Source organism: Dermochelys coriacea, chromosome 4, assembly GCF_009764565.3.
Source record: "Dermochelys coriacea isolate rDerCor1 chromosome 4, rDerCor1.pri.v4, whole genome shotgun sequence".
Lineage (NCBI taxonomy): Eukaryota > Metazoa > Chordata > Testudines > Dermochelyidae > Dermochelys > Dermochelys coriacea.
In genome coordinates this window covers 86,975,012-86,998,362 of record NC_050071.1, presented here as the reverse complement: position 1 = coordinate 86,998,362, position 23,351 = coordinate 86,975,012, and the positions used below count along the sequence as shown (strand labels likewise).

Sequence of the window (23,351 nt, the reverse complement as noted above, 5' to 3'; positions counted from 1 at the left end):
TAAGACATGGGAGGGAATTGCTCCTCACTATTCAGCAATAGTGAGGCCTCAGCTGGAGTACTATGTCCAGTTCTGTGCACCAGACTTTAAGAAAGAAGTGAAAAAATTGGAGAGAGTCCAGAGCAAAGCAATAAAAATGAAAAAAAGTTAACTAAATCTGACCAATTACGAAAAGTTGAAAAAACCGGGCATGATTAGTTTTGAGAAAAGAAGACTGAAGGGGGACCTGATAGTAGTCTTCAAATATGTTAAAGGTGGTTACAAAGAGGATGGTGATCAATTATTCTCCATGTCTGCTGAAGCTAGGACAAGAAGTTATAGGTTCAGTCTGCAGCAAGGAAAATATTGGGGAAATATTAGGAAAAACTTTCTAACTATAATAATAAGTAAGCACTAGAATAGCTTCCACAAGAAGTTGTAGAATTCTTGTCATTGGAGGTTTTAAAGAGCAGGTTGGAGAAACACCTGTCAGAGATGGTCTAGGTATTCTTGATCCTATCTCAGCAGAAGGACTGGACTATATGGCACCTCAATATCCCTTCCAGCCCCACATTTTATGGTTCTATGAATGGTTCACCCTAGCTGACCTAAAGAACAGATCTGGAATATTTCAATAAAACATTACCTGTGGGTTACATAAAGTTTTCCACATGGTTGCTAATGATCCATTATCTGGAGGATAATCTTTGAGGGTCTTTCTTGATTACCTGATCATTTTTCTCCAGACCAGGATTGCTGTATGTATCAGTCAGCAATATCAAATGCCAGTGTGGAAAAGGGGACAGCAGAAAATGCCTAATGAGATCTTCTGTGGCCACTAAAAACAGGATTAAAAAAAGACTAGATTTTGCTCTTACAGGGCATAGGAGGCCTTCCATAGGTCAACATACATAGAGGCTAACTTTCTGGCTGGACCAAATTATAAAATGGAAAACTGTTAAATATTAAGATAATCAGCAAACTTTTCTTTTTAAAAGAATTGCATAAACTCTTTCCAGTTGCTATCTAATCCAAAATTGTCTTAAAAATACAGCTTTAAATAGTTACTCTGTGAAAACTGATAGACAGTCAGTATGCTTCTGATATGCTTCTGATTTATTTCTTTAGATAATACAAATGAAAGAGTGAGTCCTCATACCTAATAGTAAATAATACAAAGACTATAACAAAACCTTGGATGCATTTGTTACTGTCTCCGTAAATTGAAGGTGATGGAGTGCCATATTGACTGAGCAGGACAGTGATACATAGACTAATCTCAACTTTTTCTGTGTTTTGGTCCTGTCAGTGTTCCCAGTTTTAGATACCCAGGTAAGGAAATGTAATTTAAATAATTTCCTCTATGGAGATCCAGAACATGTAGATATTTATTAATTGTCTTCATAAGCCTCATGATAATATAGACCCAATTTTGATCTCTCCAACATTGCTTTTGTACTCTGCTGAAGTAATTCCATTGATAATGATAAAATTATTCATGATTTTCACAAATGTGAGATTGAACTGGCTTCCTTGGCCTGATTCTCCACTGTTTTGCACCTTCTTTAGTTACTTAGACCAATACAAAGTGCTTCTCACCACAGTGGTACTTTTCAACCACCAATTTGCACAAGTTGTAAGTGATTGAATAAGGTGCAAGAGTGGTGAATCAGGCCTGTGTCTTTATCAAATAATTTGTAGCTCATTGAAGTCTCTTTAAAGGAACTACTGCAAAGCCTTATTATAAGCAATGCAGTACTGTGCTTCAAAACTGAGTGCTCTGTACTCTCTGTAGCATATGCTATGTAAGTGGTGTGGAAAGTTGCAACACGTGGTTTTGGGTTAACAGGGTGTCAACTTGACACTACCCTTGCTCTACCACTTGGAAATTCCTGATCAACTTCCCAATTTATTTCATGAGGTACAACATAAAAAGCATCACAATGTGTACCTTGTAATGTGCTGCATGCTCTTGACACCAGTATTGCAACATCAGTTCTATGCTTTATTCCCATACTTCCAAATCACTGAAAAGGTTGAAGACTTTTCAAAATATATTTAAGTGGAAAGTGGTAATGAATTTTATACCCTGATACTGATGCAGTAACTGTAGAGCTGCTATTTAAAGCAAAGAATGTATCTTGAAAACATAACTCTCTGGCATTAGTTGCCTCAGTTATAAATAAATGCTAGATGCTAGGATTTATATTATCTTGAAGTAGATATTATATATTCATAATGCCAGAATGGCTTGAATTCCTACATTTTAATGTCAAAGGTTAACATTCTAAAAAAGGGCTCTTACTGGGACTTTGCAGATTTATAATTATGGTGACTTCATGTTGAAAGAAGCATGTGGGACCATAAATGAGAATTTGTTTCCCTGCTAATACAGATTTTGATTTTGCAAGGTGTGAGGTACAGAGTGCCTTCACCTTCTGCTAACTTCAGAGGAAGTAGTGGGTGTCCAAAACCTTGCAGGATTAAGTGGATTTACAAAGCCCTCTATGATTTTATATGGGTTAATCCTCCCTCACAAGGTTGTTTTATTGCACTTTTTATTCATGAGGATTAACAATTACTGTGGGGATACTTTCTCAATAAAATACATTTTTTTAAACAAAAAAAATCTAATCTACCAAGGAGGAAAAATTCTATTTTCATATGAAATTCAGAGGAATTCCTCTCCATTTATACTAAATGTAGCCAGAATTTTGCTTATGTTGGTTTCCCATTTAAAACCCTTGCAGTTATTTCAAAGAAGAATTTAAGTATGTCTCTTCCTGATTAATGCTTAGAAAGCAAAATGTACATCTGGGAATTTTTGAAGCAGATTAATGGGTTAACATTGTGACAGTGCATAACATTTAATCATTGATACTTTTGCTCAGTTAAATAAACCGGCAGTTATGAGCAAGCTTTATAGTTAAAGGTCTGTCAGCACTTCCATTATAAACTTCAAATTTTAGGGATTGATATGCAATCCATTTCTTAATTTGAGAGGATCTTCATTTCCCTGAAACCATGGAAGTCTGGAAACCTGGTGGCCTAAGGTTATTCTCTCTTACTATTTTCATTATTTGGAGGGTTTTTTTATTCCAAATAGGCTGTTTCAGTTTCAAGGAGTTCTTTTTATCTGCGTGTATCTTCCTCCTACTTCATTTATTGCTGATTTTATTATCCACTGATGATCGTGTGGTGGCTTATGCACATGTAGACAATATTATACGTAAAAAGAAAAGGAGTACTTGTGGCACCTTAGAGACTAATAAATTTATTTGAGCATACGTGATCTACAGCTCACTTCATCGAATGCATTTGGTGGAAAATACAGTGGGGAGATTTATATACACACACAGAGAACATGAAACAATGGGTTTTATCATAGACACTGTAAGGAGAGTGATCACTTAAGATGAGCCATCACCAGCAGCGGGGGGGAGGGGAGGAGGAAAACCTTTCATGGTGACAAGCAAGGTAGGCCATTTCCAGCAGTTAACAAGAACATCTGAGGAACAGTGGGGGATGGAGTGGGGGGGAGAAATAACATGGGGAAATAGTTTTACTTTGTGTAATGATTCATTCATTCCCAGTCTCTATTCAAGCCTAAATTAATTGTATCCAGTTTGCAAATTAATTCCAATTCAGCAGTCTCTCATTGGAGTTTGTTTTTGAAGTTTTTTTGTTGAAGGATAGCCACCTTCAGGTCTGTAATCGAGTGACCAGAGAGATAGAAGTGTTCTCCAACTGGTTTTTGAATGTTATAATTCTTGACGTCTGATTTGTGTCCATTTATTCTTTTACATAGAGACTGTCCAGTTTGACCAATGTACATGGCAGAGGGGCATTGCTGGCACATGATGGCATATATCACATTGATAGATACGCAGGTGAACGAGCCTCTGATAGTGTGGCTGATGTGATTAGGCCCTATGATGGTGTCCCCTGAATAGATATGTGGACAGAGTTGGCAACGGGCTTTGTTGCAAGGATAGGTTCCTGGGTTAGTGGTTCTGTTGTGTGGTGTGTGGTTGTTGGTGAGTATTTGCTTCAGATTGGGGGGCTGTCTGTAAGCAAGGACTGGCCTGTCTCCCAAGATCTGTGAGAGTCATGGGTCGTCCTTCAGGATAGGTTGTAGATCCTGGATGATGCGTTGGAGAGGTTTTAGTTGGGGGCTGAAGGTGATGGCTAGTGGCGTTCTGTTATTTTCTTTGTTGGGCCTGTCCTGTAGTAGGTGACTTCTGGGTACTCTTCTGGCTCTGTCAATCTGTTTCTTCACTTCAGCAGGTGAGTATTGTAGTTGTAGGAATGCATGATAGAGATCTTGTAGGTGTTTGTCTCTGTCTGAGGGGTTGGAGCAAATGCGGTTATATCGTAGAGCTTGGCTGTAGACAATGGATCGTGTGGTATGATCTGGATGAAAGCTAGAGGCATGTAGGTAGGAATAGCGGTCAGTAGGTTTCCAATATAGAGTGGTGTTTATGTGACCATCGCTTATTATAACCGTAGTGTCCAGGGAGTGGATCTCTTGTGTGGACTGGTCCAGGCTGAGGTTGATGGTGGGATGGAAATTGTTGAAATCATGGTGGAATTCCTCAAGGGCTTCTTTTCCATGGGTCCAGATGATGAAGATGTCATCAATGTAGCGCAAGTAGAGTAGGGGCATTAGGAGAGGAGAGCTGAGGAAGCGTTGTTCTAAGTCAGCCATAAAAATGTGGGCATACTGTGGGGCCATGCGGGTACCCATCGCAGTGCCGCTGACTTGAAGGTATACGTTGTGCCCAAATGTGAAATAGTTATGGGTGAGGACAAAATCACAAAGTTCAGTCACCAGGTTAGCCGTGACATTATCGGAGATACTGTTCCTGACGGCTTGTAGCCCATCTTTGTGTGGAATGTTGGTGTAGAGGGCTTCTACATCCATAGTGGCTAGGATGGTGTTTTTAGGAAGATCACCAATGGACTGTAGTTTCCTCAGGAAGTCAGTGGTGTCTCGAAGGGCCTGACGAGTAGGCCTGGGAGTAGCTGGGAGTGCTGGTAACGTAGGGCCTGAGGAGGGAGTCTATATAGCCAGACAATCCCGCTGTCAGGGTGCCAATGCCTGAGATGATGGGGCGTCCAGGATTTCCAAGTTTATGGATCTTGGGTAGCAGATAGAATACCCCAGGTCGAGGTTCTAGGGGTGTGTCTGTGCGGATTTGTTCTTGTGCTTTTTCAGGGAGTTTCTTGAGCAAATGCTGTCGTTTCTTTTGGTAACTCTCAGTGGGATCAGAGGGTAATGGTTTGTAGAAAGTGGTGTTGGAGTGCTGCCTAGTAGCCTCTTGTTCATACTCCGACCTATTCATGATGACGACATCTCCTTACAGTGTGTATGATAAACCCATTGTTTTATGTTCTCTGTGTGTGTATATCAATCTCCCCTCTGTTTTTTTCCACCAAATGCATCCGATGAAGTGAGCTGTAGCTCACGAAAGCTTATGCTCTAATAAATGTGTTAGTCTCTAAGGTGCCACAAGTACTCCTTTTCTTTTTGCAAATACAGACTAACACGACTGCTACTCTGAAACCTAATATTATACGTAGAAACTCTCAAATGTTAACTGAAAAAATATTTGGAGTAGAAACTGGGCCTATTGTACCTCAGATAAAATAGGTTGATGATTTAAGTTCTTGAAAAAAGAATGGAAATCTGTTTGTAGTTTGACTTTTTGTATGTGGTTTTTGGAGAGTGGGAAGAAAGTAAATAAAACTCAAAGCCTAGCATTAATTGAAACCTAAAATTGTGCTAAGAGTTGATACTGGTAAATAACAAGGAGTATGTCATTTGATAACTGTTTTAGTTGCGGGGGAAGGGTTGGAGAGTGAATAGGAAGAGGATAACTTCATGTTTCTGTGACTTACTTTAGCTCAATTGCAAAGTAAATTAAATAGAACCTGTAAATCAATAAATATCTAAACTAGAAAAAAATATTTTCAGTTGTATTTTTAAGTTTCATCTTTACATAAAACATCTTCCAAAATGCACATTTCTGATGAGGTTTGCTATTAACTAGGGATTTTTTAAAAAATTGCATTTTACATAAGTACAAAAGATAAAAATAACCAGAGATATGCATTTAAATTCAAAAAGCATAACTGTTGAGGCGTACGTAAATTGTGGTTGTAACGTGGCAGCTTTTTTTTCTTTAAACACAGATCATCTAAAACAGGAGATTCTTGAAACCAGCTAAAGACACTTCAAGTTTTTAATATAATTGTATTTGTGGAAAATGATGATTATATTGCAGTTTGGGGCATTCTGATATTTAGCTGATTATGTGCTCATTATAACTTCTCATATGTTCTGAATTTGTATTTATGAATTGTGTGAAGCAATATAGATAGTGTATGCAACTCCATATGATGCAACTGTGCTTTTTGCTTGCAGACAGGTTGTTCCTGCAAATGAGACTTGTTGAAACCTTCCTATAAAAATATTTTAAATAAACTTCACTCTGTTGACTTGAGATAAATGAAATGTGGAATACAAACAATGGGTACATCCAAAAGGTTCTCAGCTTTCTGTTTGTGGGAGCTTATAAAAACTGGAGGTTTTGTTGTTGGGGTTTTTTTGGTCATAATATTGTAAGGTTATCTACATATGCATGGTATTAAAAAAAAGCAAGAGAATGTTAACAAGTTGCAGTTTTAAAAATTCAGCAAATAGAAGATGATTAATTATAAATATTTAAATGTAAAATTGTCCAACAGTACACAACTGTTTTATCTCATGAATAGGACCAAATTCATGGTCCATTTTGGTCAATTTCATGGTAATACGATTTTAAAAAGTGTAAATTTCATGATTTCAGCCTATTTAAATCTGAAATTTCATGGTGTTGTAATTGTAGGGGTCCTGACCCAAAAATGAGTTGTGGAGGGTTGCAAGGTCATTGTATGGGGCGTTGCGGTACTGCTGTCCTTACTTCTGCACTGCTGCTGGCGGCAGTGTTGCCTTCAGAGCAGGGCAGCTGGACAGCAGTAGCTGCTGGCTGGGAGCCCAGCTCTGAAGACAGAGCTGCCGTCTGCAGCAGCGCAGATGGCAGGATGGCCTGGTATGGTATTGCCACCCTTACTTCTGCGCTGCTCCTGGTGGGGTACTGCCTTCAGAGCTGGGCGCCTGGCCAACAGATGCTGCTCTCCAGCTGCCAAACTCTGAAGGCAGCACAGAAGTAAGTGTGGCAATACCACAACCGCCCTAAAATAACCTTGTGACACCCCCCCCCCCCGCAACTCCCTTTTGGGTCAGGACCCCCAATTTGAGAAATTCTGGTCTTTCTTGTGAAATGTGTATAATATACGGTAAAACATGCAAAAGACCAGATTTCATGGGGTGGGAGGGGGGAGACCAGATTTCATGGCCTGTGATGCATTGGTAGGGCCCTACTCATGAATTACTGGGAGTTGTGGCATCAAGTATGTTTTTTTTTAAGAAGAAGAAGTGGTTTAATGAAAGAATATCACTTGCTGTTTTGATAGTTCCCCTGCCCGCCCCCGCTCTGCATACAACCCTCTCCCTGGAAAAGTAGGGGTGTATGAGACAGAAATAATTTCCATAATCCTTTTTTTCCTTTGAAGATGTGTATACATTACTATCTGAAAGAGGTTTAAAATAATATGGCCTAACACTAATGAGGAAGTTAATTCAGGCTGATAACAAGAATAATTTCTGAACAGTGAGAACAGTTACATATTGAAAAAAGACTTTCCAAGCAAGAGTAACAGAGCTCACTATTGGACTTCTTTTCCCTTTCAACGGAGGATTAAATTTTACTGGAAATGAAGCATGGAAATATGAAATGATGAAATATGGAAGGGGATTAGATTAAATGGCTATAGTGGTTTACTTTTTGATCCTAAAATCTGATTCTACAGATGCTACAAAACTGTTTGCAGACAACTAAATCAATCCCTGACACTATGTTGCAGTTCTTCTAAAATAAAAGTTTCTCAGTCATCATGTGATGGATTGACACGACAGTGAGATAGTAGTGTAAGGATCTTTTCCCCCAAAATCATAATTGGTAACATAGCCTCCTTCCTATTTAAAGTACAGTTCTACGCTCGAGTGAATAAGAAGCATCCCTCCCCATCTGCTTGCATGTGATATAACTTTCCCCACTTACTTTCTTGAGAAAAGTTAAGTAAAGTAGTCATCCTTAACATTTTTAAAAGGGTCTCTGGAGCATATTCTCTTAGTGTGTACCACCAGATTGTGCAGTCTTGGTCTGTGTGAGATACCTCCATTCGTGTAATTACTTGTATGAGAATTTTGACAGGTTTCAGAGTAGCAGCCGTGTTAGTCTGTATTCGCAAAAAGAAAAGGAGTACTTGTGGCACCTTAGAGACTAACAAATTTCTTAGAGCATAAGCTTTCGTGAGCTACAGCTCACTTCATCGGATGCATCCGATGAAGTGAGCTGTAGCTCACGAAAGCTTATGCTCTAAGAAATTTGTTAGTCTCTAAGGTGCCACAAGTACTCCTTTTCTTTTTGTATGAGAATGCAAGAAAGGGAAGATGCCATGTGCTCTAGAGCACAATTCCAAGTACCTTTGAAAGTTTATAGTAGTAGATCAGTTGGATTCAGGAAGGTTAGTAGTTCCTGGTACATCAAAATGGGAAATGGAGCCAACATTATGGAGAAAAATAAAAAAGTATGAAAAGTAAGGTTGTTGAGTCCATTAGATCACAAGGGTTTAAAGGCTGCATTCAAGGGGAAAGAAGTGGCTGCCCTGGGATTTTTGGGCAGACCTGCAAAACATTTTCCCTACCATGATCATATCACTATACAAATGGCTGGCTTGAGGATTTGCTTCAGGGTTAGTGAGATATTTTCCTTGCGCTTCTAAGTGATCCATATTATGTAAAAAATGTTCATATGGGATCTCTGGCTTTCCCCATGTCCTCTTGCTGTAGAAGTAGGAGAAGCTGCATGTGCGGAAGGAATCTGTCTCAGAGCCAGGAGTAGAATGCAGTAGTGCTTAGACCACTAGATCATACTGCCTTTCATTCTGTTGAGCTACTGCCCCTCCTTGTGGCTAAAGGTTGCCCATGCCACTGGGAAGGGTCTTGTGGTGGCCATTGTGAAGCAGTGCTCCCCACAGCTGCAAGCAGATCTGAAGTCATTCCAGAAATCAAGGGAACAGTGAATACAGTTTCCTCAACTTCAGAGGCCTACCCAGGACTAGGGCAGGTGAAGTGGGAGTCATGAATAGGCTTGCCAATTTTCTGCTCACACAAAACCAAACACGCTTGCCCTGCCCCCTGCCCTGCTCCTCCTATGAGACCCCACCCCTTCTCTGAATTACCGCTTCCCACTCACTCCATCCCCCCACCATCTATTGCTTGCTCTCCCCACCCTCATTCACTCACTCATTTTCATTTTCACAGGGCTGGCTCAGGGGGCTGGGATTTGGGAGGGGGTGAGGGCTCTGGGGTGGGCCAGAAACAAGGAGTTCAGAGAGCAGGAGGGGGCTCCAGGCTTAGGCAGTGGGTTGGGATGCCAGAGGGGGTGAGGGCTCCAGCTGGGGGTGCAGGCTCTGGGGTGGGGATGAGGATGAGGGGTTTGGGATGCAGGTGAGTGCTCTGGGCTGGGATCGAGGGGTTCAGAAAGTGGGAGGGGGATCAGGGCTGGGGCAGGGTGTTGCAGTGCGGGTGGGTGAGTGAGGGCTCTGGCTGGGGGTGCGGGCTCTGGGGTGGGGTGAGGGGTTTGGAGTGCAGGAGGGGGCTCTGGGCTGGGGCAGAAGGTTGGGGTGCAAGGGGTGTGACGGCTCTGGCTGGAGGTGCAGACTCTGAGGTGGGGCTGGGAATGAGGGGTTTGGGGTGCAGGAGGGTGCTCTGGGCTGGGATCGAATGGTTCGGAGGGTGGGAGGGGGATCAGGGCTGGGGCAGGGGGTTGGGATGTGGGGTGAGGAGGGCGCGCAGGAATGCAGGCTCCAAGTGGCGCTTACCTCAAGTAGTTCCCAGAAGCAGTGGCATGTCCCCCCTCTGGCTCCTATGCGGAGGTGCGGCCAGACAGCTCTGCAAGCTGCCCCGTCCTCAGGTGCTGCCCCCACAGCTCCCATTAGCCGCAGTTTCTGGCTAATGGGAGCTGCGGGGGCAGCGCTTGGGGCAGGGGAAATGTGTGGATCCCCCTGGCTGCCCTACGCGTAGGAGATGAAGGAGGACATGCCAGCTGCTTCCTGGGAGCCACACGGCTCAGAGGGTAGCAGGGAGCCTGCCAGCCCCGCTGCATGGCGCCGCCAACCAGACAGTCAATGACCAGCTGACCGAAGCCACCAGGATCCCTTTTCAACCAGGTGTTCCGGTCAAAAACCAGACACCTGGTCACCCTAGTGAGTAACCATGATCTTTAGGAAAAATCAGTAATAAGCTTTCAACCCTAGTAATGTGTTTACATTGGTCTGCATTTCAATGTTATTTTCACTAGGAAAAGAGCTAGAGGCTTACCTTTTCTAAATAAAGGGCTTAGCCCTTACATTTCTAGTCCTATCTCCCTTCATTTCATATGGAACCCAAAGGCTGGCCGTGCTCAGAAGTTGACTTGTTTGCATGAGTTTACTATTGTGACTGGTGGGGATAAAGTATCTATCATGAAATTACTTCTAGTAGTGGATATGGAAAAGAGAAAATAGTGGTAGAAAACTACAATAAATTTAGGACCAGAAAGCCTCTTTCTTAGAATTCTGTAGGAACTAAAGAATGAAGTAGCTGAGCTACTAAGAAAAAAATTAAAAATGGCACAGCAATCAGAGAACTAGAAGGTGGTCAATGTTGTAACTTCCTCTTTACAAAGAACTAAATGTGAGCCTAGGAATTACACTGGTTAGCTGCCCCTTAGTATCAAGAGACACATTTGGGAGTAATGTGAAAGATCCAGTTACAGAGTGAGTAGGTGACTGCAATATGGTAAGGGGAAATATCAGTGTAGGATTTGTAAGGGTAAATCATGCTTTCCTAATTTGTTAGAATTTAATTTTTAAAGAGTTAACAATTTAGTGAAAAAGTAGAAACTAGATTTAATTGAGACTTTCTAAGGCATTTGCTGAAGTACTCCTTTTCTTTTTGCAGACTAACACGGCTGCTACTCTGAAACCTGTCACTTTTTATGCACCATATAATTAATCTGTGGAATTCACTGTAATATATTTGAGTAAATAGCTTATCAACATTTTTAAAAAGTTTAGACATTTATAGGGATAAATATAGTATTTGAAGTTACACAAGTTAAGATAATGGTTATGAAAAATATCCAAATTATAAACTAATCACTACCCATGGTAAGGAAGAAAGTCTGCTCAGTAGGTTGTTATTACATACTTAGCTAGGTATATTGGGAAATGTATTCATTTTCCCCTCAAACATCCATCATAGGCCATTGTCAGAGATGGAATATTTGTCTTGATGGACTATTGGTTTGGTTCATTATGATGCATAGTAACATCCCCATCAGTCCTATGGTGAAGGTAAATAAAATGTAGCACAGTAGCTGCACATCAAAAGGCATGGAATGGGGTGCTGATGCTTTGTTTCCTACCATTGTTCTTATATGCAAGGGGAACATATGGCCTTGTTAAGACTTGAAAAATGTACCAGATATTTACTAGCAGAGGTTTAATCTGCTGTGTGAAAGGCCCCACTAGCGAAGAGCCTGGGGAAATGACTGGTATGCAGCACTAGATGGAGAAAGGTGCTTCAATTCCTAGACTTTTAAGGCAAGAAAAGACTATTTGATTATCTAGTCTAATCTCTTGTATAACAGTCACCCATGCCAGTCACACAAGTTACTGAGCCCAGTACTGGAATTTGTCTAACACATACCTTCCAGAAAAGCATCCAGTCTTGATTTGAAGATCTACTTACCCAAGTGCCACCACAATGTTATTCCCTAATTCCTGATTGAGGAACTAGGGATTAACTTTTTTTTTTAATCAGCCTCTGGCTAGTATGTGGTTTTAATAAACTTGGAGCTTCTGCACTTATGACTGCAGGAAGGGAAACATTTCATTCCCCATCCCTGCCTCACCACTGAGAGTGATGGAGTATCTCTAGTACTCTTCTCTTCCCCAGAGCCTCGTGGTTGCTGTGTGGGTGGGAGAGTAAGGAGAAAGAAGTATTTCCTAGGCTTTTCACTTCCATCTTCCATTTTGTTGGGTGAACCTCACAGGGCTAGATTCACCACAGGGACTTAAGCACTGCAATTCTCAGCATTGCAGCACCTAACTTTAGGCTGTCTAGTGGAATTCACAGCCTCAAGTTAGGCTCCCTATAGAATACATGGGGAGCGTTTTACACCTAAAAAACGGGTTTCAGAGTAGCAGCCGTGTTAGTCTGTATTCGCAAAAAGAAAAGGAGTACTTGTGGCACCTTAGAGACTAACAAATTTATTAGAGCATAAGCTTTCGTGAGCTACAGCTCACTTCATCGGATGCATCAAATGCATCTAAGGTGCCACAAGTACTCCTTTTCTTTTTACACCTAAAAAAGGAATTCACAAGAGACAGCCTGCTAAGCAGAGATCTGCTTAAGATAGCTTAAGAGAGGTGTGTAGTCTGCTCTGCTTCCCACTCTCAAAGGGAGTCAGGGCCCCAAACCAGATTAGTAGTTTTTCTCCAGAAAAAGAGGGAAAGGTGGTGACATTCCTCCTTGCTCCCTCTCCCCAGGCTTTTTGACCAGTGGATATAACATTTACAGAAGGTGTAGGAGATCTGAATTCAAGTCTTATCTCTGCCTGATGGAAAGCAGAGGCAGTGAGACCTGGGTCTCCCACCTCTCAGTTGAGTGCCCTAATGACTGGGCTATAGGGTATTCTGGGGGGCTCTCAGCCCCTGCAGTTGGAAATGTTTCACTGTGTATACATTAAGTATTAAGTGGGGCAGAGGAGAGTGTGAGAGAAGAGTGGTTAGGGGGCACTCATCTGGGAGGTGGGAGATCTGGGTTAGGTCACTGCTCCACATCAGGCAGAGTGGAGATGGGTGCTTGGGTGAGAGCTCTAACCACTGGGCATGAGGGTGGCACAGCAACTCTGCCCCCTGTTGTGTGTGGGGCTTGACTCAATAGACATTCTCCAAGGTGGGGGACTACCTTGTTTGTGAATCGCATCAGGGTTTAGGCATGAGTTAGGTACTGAGCTGCTGGTTGGTGTCAGGAATTAGGCAGCTGTACACATACCCAGCTGTCAAAATTTAGGCACCTGGAAGAATGTAATGGTGGAAACATAGTGTACGTGTACACTGCAATAAAAGACATGTGGCATGGCCCTGGTCAATTGACTTGGGCAGGCTTGTGGGACTCGAGTTGCAGGATTATAAAATAGTGTGTAAATGAACAGGTTTGGTCTGGAGTCAAGGCCCCACAGAAGGGGTGGGTCGCAGAGCCCAGGCTCCAGCCCAAGCCCAAATGTCTACACTGCTATTTTTAGCCACACAACCTGAGCCCTGATACCTCGAGTCAATTGACCTGGGCTCTGAGACTCAGTTCTGTCATTTGTTTAATGCAGTGTTGATGCACCATAGGTGCATACAGGGGTTAGGCACTCCCTGAGTGGTGGTTTTGTGAAAGTCAGTGGTGCCTAAATAGTGGACTTATTATGCCTAAAGTGGCAGTTTAGTGTCTAAGTCGCTCTTGTGAATCTAGTCTCCAGTGCCTATCTCTTTGCTTTTAGCTTTGCCAAGCAGCAGTATGGAATGGACTGGATTCTGGACAGTTTCACTCCTGCAGTGGGATTTTGAATAGGCTTGGTGAAACTGACTAGAGTCTTCTTCATTTGCTGCTTGGCAAAAGAGGCTGTTGTGCTTTGTTTGTTTTATTTATTTTCTATAGTGGGAGTGTTAGCTTTAACTTTGACTTTCTTGGCTTTCATCCGTTTGTGTCACAATCTTTGCTATTTAAACTTTCTTCTTACAGTTATACTTCCAAACTTTACTCTGTTATGGATTTTGGTGCCCCTCTGCCCCCTCCCTAAAAAAGTTTATTTTGAGAGTATAGCTTTAAATAGCTAGTTCCTCCCATGGGCTGATTTATAAATCAGTGCTTTGGAGAGGAGCTGGGGACAGCACTGTGTGGCAATGTTACAAGCAGTTTCTGTAGATCTCTTGGGAATATCTGGGATTCAGAGGATGATATATAGGATTGCTGTGTAACAGTTTGGGATACCGTGAAGGTCAGATTAAATGACCAGTACTGGGGGCCAATGGAGCTATTAAGAGTTTGTTCCTAAGGAAATCTGTTAAACCTTCTCCTTGTTACACTTGAAGCTTCACACTATCAAAACTACTCTATGTGCTCGCCTTAGTCTAGTAGTGTCAGTGTTTTATCAACAGATAATTGAGCTGCTGTAAAAAATTTTTGGAAAACAGAGCTGTGACTAGCCATTTTTTGTTTTGTATGATTTTTCTTCTAAAAACAAACTGAAAAGAGAATTAAGGAAAACTTGAGAGAATTGGTAAGTGATAACTCTATTTAATATAATAGGTACCATAGGTTGAAGTAGAATGTCAACAGTCTGGTTAGATCATAAGACAACAAAACAAACTGAAACAAATATTTTTTTAGTCTTTATTCAAAATGTGTAAAAGACATTAAATTTTTTAAAATAGTATGAGAATTACATTTATTTTCCTGGAAAATTAGTCTACCTCACTATTTTAGAATTATCCTATTCTTAGCATCTAATTGTAATTATTGAGCTTTATTTTTTTTTCACTTCAAAATTTGTGTGTGTGTGCATGCTTTCAGACTTCCACATAAACAGCTTGCTGTATATTCTCACACTATAAGTGACCCACATGATATTTCTTTACAGGAACCTGGTATTATTTTCAGAATAATTTTGTGTGTGTGTGTGAGAAATCACATTCTAAAGAATTATTCTTAATTTTATACAACATTTTTCATTGGCGTCTTAAACATTATGTGAATCCTTTTTTATGACTCTGAGTATTGGGGAGTTATTGGGAGCTTTAAAGAACTAATTTTTAAAAAGTGCAACCTGCATCTTTAGTCAGCATGTTGAAAGCAAATGCTTGCTGTACGCTTCCCGATTAATCCTTGGTATCCAGATAACGAGATACAGGTGAGGGTTTGTTTGTTTAAAAAGTTTGTTCCTTACTTTTATTTTTGGTGTAGTAAATTGTTAACAAGAGCCTCTTTCACCTTCTATTCACCCTGTATGTGGGCTAGACTTTGTCATTCTTATTCATGTTGAATAGTACTTTATTCCACACTGCAAGTTGTCCACAGCAACTCATAGACTAAGGTACTGATCAACACGAGCAAGGAGCGTAAAATCGGCCCTAAATAAATCATAGTTGTAATTGGTTTTGTCTGTGTGTATTTTGTTGTTTTGTTATTTAAATCAGCTATTTGTTTAATTTCCTATTTCCTGATCCTACAGTCTTTACTCAGGGAAAACTTCCACTGATGTGTCTGGGAGACTTCAGCCCAGAGATTTCATTGGGAGTTTTATGTAAGAGCAGCAGGATTGGGCCCACAGTGTATGTGTGAGGCATCACAAGAAACCAGATGTAGTGTCTGAATTAGAACCCTGCATGGGATTAGTGTAGAGCCGTGGAGCAGGACCGGGATCCCTGGGGTCTCACAGGACCTGCTGCCATAATAGCCGGAGTGGGATTAAAAATAGTCCCATGCAGGACTCTAGTCTGGATTGCTGATTGTCAGTGTGTGCATTCCATGGTATGAGGGCCCAGACTTGAATTTCTGCTAAAGTCAGTCTTTTGGTTGCATAGCATCTCATTGGAAGGACTTCTTATTATGCAGAACTGAGCCCGTTCACTATGTGCCACTAAAGTGAGATAATAATGACATTTAAATAGGATGGTTTATTGGTAATGTTAATTAATACATTTGAAAATGTGAGGGTTTAGAAAACATTGGCTGGTGCTGCCGTTCTCTTCTCCTTGAGGGATCTCTAATGCAGTAAGATGTTTGTTATTATTTTAGTTTGGAGACTGTCTCTCAGCTTGCACAACTTGAAGTTTTACTTAGTGGCTTTGAAACATTGTAGTTAAGAACTGTCCATTATTGCTGTTCAAAATAAAATTTTTAATTTTAAGCCAACATAGATATAAAATCTTGGAAACCAATAGTATTTTAAAAGCTTCCATGAGGTCTGGCACATTTAAAACTGCAATGAACTAATGCCCTGGTATTTTAATGACTTTTGAAATAATATGACCTTTTAAAATTTTACTTGTGTTTATTTTTTTCTATCAAGAGCCTTAAAACTAAAATGTGGAAGTAACTGTGTATTTAATTATCCTGGTCTGTAGCTCCTAAGCATGGGATCATCCTAGAAGATTATATCAGATCTCTAATGACTTTATTAATCTATAAAAAGAAAAGGAGTACTTGTGGCACCTTAGAGACTAACAAATTTATTAGAGCATAAGCTTTTGTGAGCTACAGCTCACTTCATCGGATGGTGAGCTGTAGCTCACGAAAGCTGATGCTCTAATAAATTTGTTAGTCTCTAAGGTGCCACAAGTACTCCTTTTCTTTTTACGGATACAGACTAACACGGCTGCTACTCTGAAACCATTTATTAATCTAGACATGAAAAAGGTTCTTGGTGGTAATGCATGAATCTATTCATGCAACGCTAGCCAATGATACTTCTTCGATGGTATCAGAATGATCTAAAATTACAAACTGAGTCATAACTTTTCCCTCGGTATGGCAATGGTTGCAGTCATGTTACAGCTGTTAGTATGAGTTTGTCATATAATATAATTCCAAGAAAAACACTGAGGGCAAGATTCTGATCGGAGTTATGCTAGAATAACATGGCATTATGGTGGGTAATTGAGATCAGACTCTGCCCAAGTACATTCCCAATTTTGTTTCTTATCTTTTACTGTATTCTGCTTCTGTATTTCTTAGTCTTCTGGAAAAATGCTGCCCCTAATGGTAAAAGCATTCAATGTAGTACACTTGTATATATACCATAGTGTATGAACTCCAGTGGTGAGCTGGAGCCAGTTTGCATCGGTTCGCTAGAACCGGTTATTAAATTTAGAAGCCCTTTTAGAACTGGTTGTTCTGCGAGGGACAACTGGTTCTAAAAGGGCTTCTAAATTTAACCGGCCAAAAGTGGCGCCTTAGGCGCCAACTCCACAGGTGCTCCAGCCCTGGAGCACCCCAGGGGAAAATTTGGTGGTTGCAAATTTGGTGGGTGCCTCACCCCTGGCCTCAGCTCACCTCACCTCTGCTCCACCTCTTCCCCTGAACGCGCCGCCCTGCTCTGCTTCTCCGCCTACCATCCCAGGCTTCCCACGAATCAGCTGTTCACGCAGGAAGCCAGGGCAGGCTGCGAAGCAAGCTGCAGCTTCCCGCTCAGGCCCAGGGAGGCAGAACGGAGGTGAGCTCGGGCAGGGGGGGCACGAGGAGGGCCGCCCATGCTGCAGCAGGTAACCTGGGGCGGGGAGCACACTGGGGAACCGCTCCCCGCCCCAGCTCACCTCCGCCACCCTCAGCCTGAGCAGGAAGCCATGGCCTGCTTCTCTGCCCTCCCTGGCTTCCCGCTGAACAGCTGATTCGCGAAAAGCCTAGGGTGGGGGGCGCGGAGAAGCAGAGCGGGGCGGTGGGCTCGTGGAGGAGGCAGAGGTGGAGCGGAGGTGAGCTGGGGCTGGGCGTGGGGAGCTGCTGGTGGGGGCTCTACACCCACCAAATTTTCCCCTTGGGTGCTCCAGCCCTGGAGCACCCAGGGAGTCGGCGCCTAAGGCGACACTTTTGATGTGATCAGTGGGGGAGCAACCGCTCCCCCTGCTCCCCCCCACCTATGCTCCCCCGCCCCTAGGAGCCAGAGGGACCTGCCGGATGCTTCCTGGGAGCTGCCCCAGGTAAGCACTGCCAGGACTCCCCACCTCGCCCACAGCAGGTGCCTCTGGCTCTTAGAGGTGGGGTGGGCACCTACTACGGTGGCCCATGAGACCCTCCTGCCTGGTTCTGGGGTCATTCAGGGGACAGGAGAGGGGTGGTGGATGGAGCAGGGGTCCTGGGGGGGGCGTCAGGGAACGCGGGGGGGTTGGATGGGACAGGAGTCACAGGGGGCGGGGGTGGGCAATGACCCCCTGTGGGGTGAGGAGGGAACCCGTTGTTAAGATTTTGGCAGCTCATCACTGATGTACTCTAATATTTATTTTGTTTTCTAGTCTCTGTAGATGTCAATAATCCCAAACCAAGAAGGTAATAAAACAAGAGGTCATAGTTCTGCTGACTTCCAGTGCAAGACAACCTGATTTTCACAGAGTGCTCCTGGCAAAGAAGATTTTGGTTACTGACTTATAAATTTAGGCCCCAATCATACAAACACTTAACACATGCTCAACTTCACACACGCTGAGTAGTATGTGCAGATAAGCACATGCATAAGATTTTGCAGGGTCAGGTCTTTAGACGTTTAAACCTTTACAGATTTATCAAGGCAGCCCCTTATGGCCGCTCTGAGAGATTGTACCTACCACATCAGTCAACGGCAATAGCAGTGAGGGTGCAGCTCTGTGTTCATATTTAGGAAGGTTTAACCTCCCTCCCTCCCTTCCCCCCATCCCCCTAATTGTGATGTCCCTTGGATTACCCCTGTGTATCATTTCTAGTCTATGCACAAGTAAATCAGGATGCAGTGGTTTCCCCCCCTACTTTAAATTATTCACTGACCATAAATTTTTAGACTCATGAAATAAAAATTCTTCAACAGCCTCAAACTCTTCTACATTGACAACATGACAAAACTGCTGAAAGAAGCCTTCCGCACAAAAAATAAAATATCAGAGCTTTCACTGCTTCATCCATCCCGTCTGGAAAAGCCTGAGTAAACAGGCTTGGTAACATACTCTCAAGCTTACAAACTCAGCTGTCTCAGATCAAGTGGTGAAGCAAATTTCACATGGGAGGTCCCTCCAGCAAGAATGTTCTCCTGCCTGGCCCTGGGGTATACAAACCTAAGAACTTGCCCAAAGCAGCTGATGATTCCAAGTGGAATATTGTTGCTAGGGAGGAGAGAGGCAGCCTCTAAGGGCAGGACCCAAACCAAAAAGCACTTTGTAGGTCAAAACCAATGCCTTGAATTATAACTGGAATTTAGTGTGCAAACTGAATAGTAGAGTGCATTACAGAAATTTGGTCGGAAGGTGTCAAAGACACAGATGAAGTGGGGACGTCCAGATCTGAAAAGAATAGTGGTAACCTATTAGCACTAGATAAAAATAGCTGTAGTATAAAAAATGTTTTCTATCTGAAAATTCAGATGCAGCTAGGTATGCAACAGAACCTTTAAACTGCAAATCTTGTTAACAAAAGTTGGCTGTACCTTCCTCAAAGGAGCAGAAAAGGTGGTAGAACGGAGTTCCATGACAGTCCAAGTGGGACAGTGCTTAAAGCAGAACAGCAATCCTCTAATTCATGTAATCATACTCCTCTCTGGATCATTTCTTAGAAAAGCAAAGTGAACCACGTAATCAGTCATATCAAAGGCAGCTGATAAATTTGAAAGAACTAGGGTGAAATCATGACCCCATTGAAATCAATGGGAGTTTTGCCACTGACTTCAGTGGGGCCAGAATTTCACCGTCTTTATGCATTGCTGTAAGGATATTATATAACCCACAAGACCAGCAATAGATTGTGTTGTACCCAATCCTAGAACCAAATGGACAGGGTCAGGGAGCTCTGAGGACTCCAGTTAGTACCAAAACTAACTTGCCATAATCTCCTTTCTATCAGGGATGCTAGGTCAAAAGCAAATCCTATTTATCCTAATGAATTCCCCCAGAGATAGCTTGGAAATCTTAGCCAGGCAAGAGAAGCAATCTCCTGAGATGCATCCAAGAAGCATGTGTGTATTCTGGAAGCCATGATCAGTGTTTGCAAGACAGAGATCTCCCTAATGATTCTGGCCACACTGCTTTCTATTCTTATTCATAAAGGGAAGATTTGGAGACCTCCTGTTTTTAGAAGAGGCAATCCTAAAAGACTAGTATCTCAGATTTTGTAAGTGGTGCTGAAGATCAAGAAACAGGGGAGCTCCAACTACCTAGGAGGATGAATAACTTTACTTCCCTTTTCCTCCTTACCATGAGATACACTAAAGTGGTTTTGCAAATTCTGCTCCCCTCACTGTGAACATGAACTGGGTATTTTCCATCGCGGCTTGCACTAATGTAGCATTTTTAAGCATTGGTTTTGAAATGTATTTTGTTCTGCTTGAAAGCAAATACATGCTAGAAAAATGTTTCGTTTGGCTAAGTTTCTACATTCCTTGTAGGGTAAATCATCATAATCATGTATAATGAAATAGTTGCCTTGCCTTGTCAGGATGACAACAATAACAAAGAAAAGAGATTTTTTTGATGGTATGGAATTGACAAGCTGGCGGGGGTGACAGAGATTGTAGTGGAAGAGAGGGTAAGAGTTCTAGAAGGAAAGCATGGTCCCTTCTACAAATTGACCTAAAATACTTGTTACTGCTTTGGAAACGTGTCAACAATCCTAGTAGGAGGAAACACAACATTTTCAAAGTACTTATTTTGTCTAAATCCTGACACCAGTGAAATCCCTGGACGCAATACTCCAGATGTGGCCTCACCAGTGCCAAATAGAGGGGAATAATCACTTCCCTCGATCTGCTGGCAGTGCTCCTACTAATGCAGCCCAATATGCCATTAGCCTTCTTGGCAACAAGGGCACACTGCTGACGCATATCCAGCTTCTTGTCCACTGTAATCCCCAGGTCCTTTTCTGCAGAACTGCAGCCTGTAGCAGTGCATGGGATTCTTCCTACCTAAGTGCAGGACTCTGCACTTGCTCTTGTTGAACCTCATCAGATTTATTTTGGCCCAATCCTCCAATTTGTCTAGGTCACTTTGGACCCTATCGCAACCCTCCATTTTATCTGCCTCTCCCCCCAGTTTAGTGTCATCCGTGAATTTGCTGAGGGTGCAATCCATCCCATCATCCAGATTATTAATATGTATATGATACTTGTATGGAGACTTGTACACTTCTGTAATTGTGTTTCCATAATGAAATGTTATTATTATACAAGACTATGGTATGTACCAGGACTCAAAGAATTTGAACTGTCTTCCTGTTGTTATTTTTGTAGTTCTGTGCCTAAGATGAAAAAAAAGACCGTGCTCTAAAATCATTACAGAAATTGTACACAATTACACACACAATTTATTATGAAAATTAACACAAACAAAATGGTGGGTTGGTTTTTTTTTTTAAAATCCTCCTTTCAGTTAAAGGAAGTGCTATTGTATATGTGGACTGAGGAAAAAAGCTTAAATAAATAGTTTGAAAACAATATCTAGTTTACTAGATATGTTTAACAGTTTAATATAAGCAATGTACTGATTTGCTGTATTTTGTCAATTATGTCCTGTACAATGGTGTGGCTTCCTTTGCCTTAATTCCTAAGTAACCAACCAACCAATTGAGATTTGTTTTTTTTTTGTGCGGGGACGCGTGTGTGTATAAAACATATACACACATTTTACATATACATCTATTGCAAAACAAATGATTCAAAAGAAAGCTCCTGGCTATTCTTGCTCTCCCTATTTTAAGATACAAGGTTACACATGGGAATTCAAACTTTGGGTCATACTCCCCCTAGAATGTGTGTGCAGATTTACAGGCAAATGTGCATAGTCTGTACAGAGAGGAGGGCAAACTTTCTGGTCTGAGGGCCACATCGGGTTTCCAAAATTGTATGGTGGGCCAGTTAGGGGAGGCTGTGTCTCCCCAAACAGCCAGGCGTGGCCCGGACCCTGCCTTCTATCTGACCTCCCCAGCTTCTCGCCCCCTGATGGCTCCCCCAGTACTCCTGCTCCATCCTCGTCCCCTGATGGCCCCCCAAGGACTCCTACCCCATCCACCACCCCCTGCTCCCTGTCCCCTGACCACCCCAGGACCCCCCCCCCCGACTGCCCCCTGCTGCCCCATCCAACCCCCCCACTTCCTAACTGCCCCCGGGACCCCTGCTCCATACAACACCCCTGTTCCCTGCCCTCTGACTGCTCCAACCCCTATCCGCACCCCCGCCTCCTGACCACCACTCCCAACTCCCCTGCCCTCTATCAAACCCTCCCTGCCCCCTTACCGCGCTTCCTGGAGCACTGGTGACTGGCGGCGCTACAGCTGTGCCGGCCAGAGCACCAGGTCAGACCATGGCTCTGTAACTGTACTGCCCGGCTGCCCAGAGCATTGCGCCAGCAGCATGGTGCACTGAGGCTGCGGGGGAGGGGGACAGACAGGGGAGGGGCTGAGGGTGAGCCTCCCAAGCCAGGAGCTCAGGGCCCTGGCAGGCGGGTCCCGTGGGCTGGATGAGGTCCATGAACCATAGTTTGCCCACCTCTGCTGTATAGTCTGCAAATCTGCAGCCAATTTTCTGCAGAATTCATCCCTGGGAGCAGAATTTTGCTCCATAATCTAAACTCCATTAAAACAAAAGTTTCTAACCATTGTGGTTATGAAGAATGTGATCAGATGCAGTGGTATCTTCCTGAGTATGCAATCAATCTGAAACAGTAGCTCTGAGAAGTGGAACTGTGCCATTCACCTGAGTGAGTTAACTCTTAAAGAGGAAATTTAAATTTAAATGTAAATTTAATTGTTCATTACTTTAACAGAAACATCCAGCAAATATGCTTTCTTCCATAATACTGTCCTGCTTCACGTGCCTTGTCGATTGCCAGAATTGACACTGTCTGTCTGCCTTCCAGATTCACCCCCTGACTACTTCTGTAGTGCTGTTATGAGCTATCAGTACAAAATCTGTGGCACATTGAAAACTGATGATATATGATGGCATAAAGTTGAACTTAATATCAAAATAAACAGCACAGTACTGTACTGCACTTGGTTGTATTGATTTTCATATTCAGTTCAATAAAAGGTTTTAAATGTAGTTGCTGTGGGATTTCCATCCTGCTGCACCAGATGTCTGCAGAAGCCTTGGTACACAATTTAGGTTGAAAGAAAAGGAGTACTTGTGGCACCTTAGAGACTAACAAATTTATTTGAGCATAAGCTTTCGTGAGCTTCACAAAAGCTTATGCTCAAATAAATTTGTTAGTGTCTAAGGTGCCACAAGTACTCCTTTTCTTTTTGAGAATACAGACTAACCCGGCTGCTACTCTGAAACCTGTCATTAATTTATATATATTATATATAATATTATTAATAATTAATAATATTATATATATATAATATATATATAATATATATATATATATATTTATAATAAACCTGCCATAAATAGTTGAGGCCATGCACATGTGGCTCTCGCTGGGCTAACTTTAAAATGCAG

General features: G+C 42.4%; 1 protein-coding gene across 3 annotated transcripts in view; it reads left to right on the top strand.

Annotated features, from left to right (window-relative positions):
* The window catches only part of SLC7A2 (solute carrier family 7 member 2), a 102,854-nt gene that overhangs the window by 41,591 nt on the left and 37,912 nt on the right, over positions 1-23,351 (top strand). Inside the window, exon 1 of one of the 3 annotated variants that reach the window (XM_043513707.1) lies at positions 14,009-14,462. The exons of 1 other annotated variant lie outside the window; for it this stretch is intronic. The gene's annotated coding sequence lies outside the window, so the exon portion shown is untranslated. Of the gene's footprint in view, positions 1-14,008; positions 14,463-23,351 lie in introns of those variants that run through there. One more of the 3 variants, XM_043513706.1, reaches the window with a different exon arrangement.